At 40.0% G+C, this 7,110-nt stretch overlaps 1 protein-coding gene across 2 annotated transcripts in view; it reads right to left on the reverse strand.

The window, feature by feature from the left end:
* The window catches only part of LOC310896252 (uncharacterized protein), a 96,895-nt gene that overhangs the window by 43,104 nt on the left and 46,681 nt on the right, over positions 1-7,110 (reverse strand). The gene's annotated exons all lie outside the window — the stretch shown is intronic.

Here is a 7,110-nt window from a genome sequence, read left to right on the forward strand (position 1 = left end):
CTCTTCAACCTTGATTTTTCCCCATGGTCAGTGACCATGCACATGGTGGCCAGCTGGCCTTACAACCCCACTGTAAAAAAAGCAACATGTAAACAGCATACTGCATTTCTTGCAAAAGATAGTTTGCCAAACAGAAGATGCAATGCAAAGCAGAACTATATCACTTCAGCTGGCAGACAGACAACCAAGAACATGGATACTGTATAGTATAAAGCAATGATTTGAAAGAGAGAGAAGGTAAATACGGAGAAATCTCACAATCATACAAACTAAAGGATCCTATTTAGTTCTTTGCTGTCAACAGGCTGAATACAATCAAAATATTCCAGAAAATCTTCCTTTGTAATTGTCCACCCTGCTTTTGGCCTCTGGTGATCATTATTAATTGAAAGTCCAACATATGTTTGCATTAAAGTGTGTTAGGAAATGGTACGGTCTCTGCCCACCTTCAGTGGGATTTCAAGGCTATTTTTCGGCATGACTCTGCTCCCATTTCAGTGAGAAGTAGTTTTTCATTGACTTGAGCAAAGACAGCGGTAAGCCTATACTGAGAGTTTTAAGGGAGAAAAAAATGCCCATTATAATTGGCTCCAGACAATAATAATATCACTTTCTTACATTCGGAGCAGTAAAGGAGATATAAAATAAAAAACAACAACAAAAAAGATAAAAATGTAAGTTCATTCTAAGTTCATTCTATTAAGAATTACAATTTGATACTGTTGATTTCCCCTGAGTTCAATAAACAGAAACTCACCAAAAAAAAAAAAAAAAGGTCTCTTCCTTTCCAAAAGGCATTAATGAGGAAAGGTAATAATGAAATCTGACTTTATCTAATCAATGAATAGCCTCAGCAATACAGCTTTGTCTTCTGAAGTTATCAAGCTTCTGATAATCACAGCATTACATGTAAAACTTTACAATGCTGCAGTGATAAAAGTAATTTTTAACCTAACAGGTTATCAAGGGCATAGACTTGGACCAGATGATCTTGAAGGTCTTTTCCAACCTTAATGATTCTATGATTCTATGTGCTCTGTACTCTGAGGAGTGGTTTCTGTCTGAGATCAAAGCTTCCACATGGATTCATCTATGTGCTGGCATGTGTGGAAAGGAGGGTCAAGCTCCAACTGTTCTTGGTAAAGATCCTAGTGCTGCTGGGGAAGCCTTGGCAGTGATTCATCTCATCCATAGTTTGTCACTGAGAGATTAGTTCGATTAATTAAATCATCATAGAATGGTTTGGGTTGGAAGATGTCTAGTAGATGCAAATATAGTAAAAGTAGATGGGTAGTGTTATTTACGATGCTCTGTGGTACCCAAGACAGCCTGATGGGGCTGGCAGATCTGACATGGGTTCCTGGGGACACCTGTGTCCATCTTTAGCAGAAGCTGAAAGCTGAAGGGATACTTGCAGGCAATTCAAATGCCACTAGGTGCCTAAGTTTAGGGGGGCCCTTTGCTGATCCTCCTGAAGAAATCTAATTATAAATTCGGTAAGGTGAACTGTCCTATTTTTGAACTTAAGCCAACCAACCCAACCAATGACAGCTAAAGACGCCAAAGAACTCAAAAATTGAATAAATACTCGCAGCAATGCCTCCTTCTATGAATGCATAACAATTTTGTTCTTCAGCAAGTTATATGAAAACTGGTAAAACAATCCAGACATTGTAGGGTTTGCGGTCACCTTCGTGAGTATCTTCTCCTAGTCACCTAAAAAAATAAATAATGCAGCTCTTCACAAACTGCAGTGGATACTTACAGCTTTTGGAGAAAATCTGCAAGTGTTATTTTTGTCCTTGAAAGTTAATCAGGGCAAAGTCAGGTAATGATGGAAATGAGCATGGCATCCTCTACTGAGGCTTTGCCAGTCATCTGCCCTTCTTCTCCATGTGCATCTGGATCCATCTGGGGGTTCATGCAGCCGAATACCTTTTGTCTGTCCACATTCTTCCGTATGTGACAATGCAATATGTTTTGGTTTAGTACATTGTTTATTTCCAGCTATCTGTTCTTTACTGCTTTCTGTATGCTACTAACCAGCTCATTAATTTCCTTGCCATTTTGAACTATGATGATACAGGCATCTATTCAATTTTGTTCTTTTCTGAAATAACTTTTTCTATCCCCTGCAGATTTGTAATTCCTCCTGATTGTTGTTGTCTTCCTTTGGCATGTGGTAACAGATCATTGTTGTTGTGACAATGCAAGTTTAGATATTTACAGATTTTTTTCCTAGCAAGTTTAGTTGTTGGTTTTTAATGTAAAATATTTAGAACAAATTTTAATCAGAAAAGAATAAATTGATTTAAAAAAAAAAAAAAAAAGAGTTCCAGTTTCAACAAAAGGCTTTGAAACTCTTCACTTTTATCAGCCATCAGAATCCACCTCATGCCTCTGACCCTAAATCCTTAATGTCTTCATGAAGTGAGCAGAATGTTTCATTTTGGTTTCCAAAAGATGGGTGTAGCTATCATCTGTGGGCACATTTGGTGGTAGATGCCAAATATGGCTTGGATTTGGAAATGGCTCTTTCTTCTCCTACCACTGTTTCAAGCCAAATTGGAAGTAGGTTACTGAGACACTTCTGCCATTCCTGTGCCTGGTCCAGATCCATGGAAGAGTATTTCCTCTCCTTATAGCACAGCACTTGAGATTGTGTTGGTTTTGATGATAAACTTTGAAAGACTTTGTTGTAAACAGTGTACATTTACTGTGTCCACAGAAGACACTTTTGGCTTATGAAGCCATTGAGCGATGAGGGTTTGGAGCTGGGATGTATTACCGGGAATTACCATATAGGTTTCACCTAATACGCTTAACTCCAGGTATGTGGTTTTGGCCACACTCAGAAACTGGACAACAACTGGATAGACTTTCAGTCTGACCCAGTATGGATGCTTTTTGGTTTTGATGTTCTTGTATACATTCAAGAAACAGACATGATAGTGAAACATGAAAGAAACTATAAAGTCTACCTCCAGGAGTAGAGTAAGTGGTACCAGAACAAAGTTGCCAATATGCCTGAGGAACAAAGACCCTCATTTGAAGGAAATACGTCTGACATAAATATTCCATCTAAAATGTACCATGAATCAATATTCACAGATGATTAATAAAAGGTGCAAGAATTTTTTCCTAGAAATGGAAAATAATATGAAAATGAATATCCACATGCATGAGAAACTTTCTGCAAGTCTTGTAAGCACCTATTGCTTGGCAGAAGGACAAAGTCTATCTGGAAACAAAACCTATTCTTCTTTCTTTTAATTTAACAGCTAGACTAAGGAATCAGTACAGAATCAGACAGATCCAGTGCAGATATGGACTGTGCGAGTAAAACATGTTCGTTAAGTGACATCTTGGAAACATACTTACATGAATTAAAATTTAATATATTATGGACAACAAAGTCTTCAGCACTTTTACAGCCCGATCCAATTCCTTATGAAGACAAAAGAAACATTCCCATTCACTTGTGTCAGTGCTGGACCAGATCGATGCCGAGAAAATAACAACCCATATGTTTCCGATTCCACCAACCTCTTGGTGGCAAAGAGCAGTCACTGACTAAGGAAGTACTACGACTCTCACAAGACAGTAACTGCACTGCCTGCTCTGGTAAGCCCTTATTTGCACCATTCTGGAAGCACAGTCTGGACTGCCTTTGAGTCCTCCATGCCTTCTTAACCCCTTAGCACGTGGCAGTAAGTAAATCCTGCAGAAAAGCTGCTGACCTTGCACACATAGTAACTTCTAAAGTAAACTCCACAGCTGCCAAAAAGAGTATGAGAAGTCAGAAATAACTTACAATATGGCAGGTGTTACAGTGCAATAAGGGCACGTCTTAGGTACGTTATAAAATATAGGCTGAAGTGGTTCCAGGACCTGAGAATTATTACAATACAGACCGTGAAGTTGCTATTTAGTTGAAATTCCTCCTAGTATTTCTTCAAGCCATTTTTTCCCCTTATTCACTCCATTCACCACATATAAATGCCACCATCTTGGATTTCCTTCTCTGAAAAGGAAATCCCCACTTCTATGTGTGAAAGTTGAAAAGCTTCAGTCAGGAGCTACCGAGCTTATGTCCTACACCCAGGTAACCTAAGCCATGTGGAAACACGAACTGTTCACAGATTTCAAGTCCTCCAAAGCAGGCCAAGCTCAGGAACTAAGCCAACACCATTAGTACCTCCTGCAGCACAGAGCAGTGGTTAGTGGGAAAGGTACACAATGTCAAGGGAGTGGGGAGATTTAACAAGGCACCCAGGAATTTGTATGCATTGAAGCACAACACTTTGAGATCTTTTAATTGGTTCTCTGTTGGATGGTACATCACCGTGACAATGTCCATCAAGGAGAAGATGCTAACTTTTATCCTGAGGGTTGGATGTTGCATCCCAGCTAACAAGCCTTGTCTCCCAGAGCACAATAGGGTCACTCCCACATGGCGATGCTGCTCGCAGCCCCACCACATCGGCATGCCCTTCATGCCCTTGGAAAGCACATCTTTAGGTATAGCATATCCTCTGCAACTACACAGGGATGGACTTTCAGGAAACTCAAGTCAAATCAGTGGGACTTAGCAGTTCTAACAGTCTGACTCTGGACTTTTTGAAAAATCTCATGCTATAACTTTCATAACTAGCAATATTCACAAGGGTATAAATTAGGACTTTAAAAAGAAATACTCTAAGAAGTAAAAACCAGCCTTTCGTTAGGCCAAGGCTTCACCCTGCAATGGCAAAAAGCAGAAACCAGGACCATGTTACCTCCTCTCTAACCTGAGACAAGAAAAGCTTTGGATACAGCTACAGGCAGGATTTTGCTTTGCAGGAGGAAATCCAGGATGGTGCCTGCAAAGTGACAAATTCCTGCTCATGCTGCTTTATTTTTGCTGAACATAATTAGGTTTTTTAATTAGTCTGGCCTTTGAGTAAAGTAACTCCTGCATACACATTGTCTCAAATTTTCTGGATCAGCAGTACGGATATGAGGAGAAACACTTTTCTTTTCAGTTTCCCTTGAAATCTACTAGAATATGGAGTGATAAAGCAAATTTTCTCTTCTCAAGCCTGGAACTAGTCTCCAATTTATATGAAAGCCTTCTTTTGTACTTGCTGATAGGAAAACTGTATACCTCTTTCACATCTGGGATTTTGTTGGTTTGTTTTTTTATTTCTCACAGCAGCATAACTGCCACCCAAATGAATGCAAGGTGGTAAAAATACGAGATGGTTTGGCAAAGGGCTTATTTGAGAAAGAGGGCTGTTTGGTTTTCTGAAGCCATTAAGGTGGTCGTTCCTTCTGCTGTGCTAAACCTTCCTCTTTGCTGGAGATAATCCCTTGTTGGCAACTCTCTTCTCTCAGAGATCTGCTTTATTTAGTCTCTTATTTTCACATTGCAATGCCACAAGACATGTAATAGTCGTATGGCAGAACAAAGGCACTACTGCCACTGGTTGATGGCTCTCTTCTTTGTGAGGCCTTCATTTGGCTTGGGATCAACAAAAGTGGACTCCCTCACAGAGAAAGCCTCTCTTTTGCTCCTTCTGCCCTGTCTCCCTTTTTTAATCCTTCAATATGCCAAAAAAATTACTTTAGAAGATATTTGGAAGCTTTTCGACTTCAACATTTTTGAAGGTGTCAGGCTGGGCCTTTCCCCAACAATAGCAATAGTTAACTTAGCTAGATATCATGTTTTAAGGTTTGTTATATTTTTAAAGAGGTTTTTTCCTTTCTTCTGAAATGTGCCAGAAATATGGGGTTTCTGTCCCATGCAGTGGTTCCCCTCACTTATGTTTTTTTTTTTTTTTCCTTTTTTTTAGTGGGAAAGTTGATGAACAGCAGTCTAGGAAGACAGGAAGGAGGCAGAGCAAATAGCAAGTACAAATCAAGAATTCCCTCGTTGCTTCCTCGAAAAAACATGTCTCTTTGCTTCTGGATTGCTGTACAGAACAGAAAAAAGCCACTTAATTTAGTAAAGTCCCATTCCAGCAGAGCCACTGATACAGCTCAAAGCATGAAAACTGTGTTGTGAACAGACAACCTTTGTGGGGCTTTATCTTTTACTTGGGCACTAAAAGGCAAGGAGTGCCTGTGCTTGCCAGCAGCTGCATGCATATGGTGATGCATTGAACTTGTCCACAATAATTTAAACTGTAAAGTGTACAGTAAATCCATTCTGAATTTTAAACACTTTAAAAAAAAAAAAATCCTTCTCATTTTCACTCATCCTGGCAAATTTTTGCCCCTCTCGAGCTTCATGAGTAAAATTAGGCAAGCAGAACGTTGCTTATTGTTCATCTCCAAGTGATGAAGGGTGGAGAAAGGATTCGTCATCATGCTAAGTTATGGGAAGAGGTTTGGTTCCCTAAGATTTCTTTGCAGTCAGTGGAGAGAGATGGCAACTCCCAGCTCAAATTGCAGGTATGTGAAAGCACTCTGGAAAGGTTCTTTTCTCTCCATGACTTTGGAAAGGACCAAGGTAATGAAGCCAGATATAGATGGACAACAGCTGTAGAAGAAAAAGAAGAAAAAAAGAAAAAAAAGACAAAAAAAAATTTTTTCTTGTTTTTATCAGTCATTTCTGCAAGGAGAAAAACGCACACACACACTCTGCTACGTTACAGATCAGGAATCAAGTCCCAGGAAATGCAAGATATCTCTGTGAGACCTGTGCTCACAGGACTCTGGGACTTAGATGTGATACAAGTGCACATACATTTATGTGCTCTGTACAGCAAATGCATGATTGCTTGCACAGCATCAGGTACAGAACTCGGCTTTGCACTCACACTCGCTACCACAGTGTTTTGAGAATGAACTTGGGGAATTGCACACCAGCAATATGCATGCAAGGAATGCTATGGTTGGTGCAACTTGCACTGGGCATGTGTTTAGAGAGCTATTGCAGGTGGAAGAGAGCACTGTGTTGCAGGCTAATGCTAGGATTATGTGGTGTCTGACTTAGCAGCTCTGGGGCATTCACTGGCACCACATATCAGGTTCAGTTAATCATCTGCCTCTTGGTTCTGCTTGAGCAGAGCCGTGTGCCCAGGGTAGAGACCAGTGACAAAAATGGAGTCTCAGAGGGAAAGGACT

Source organism: Anser anser (assembly GCF_964211835.1).
Source record: "Anser anser genome assembly, chromosome: 3".
Classification (NCBI taxonomy): domain Eukaryota; kingdom Metazoa; phylum Chordata; class Aves; order Anseriformes; family Anatidae; genus Anser; species Anser anser.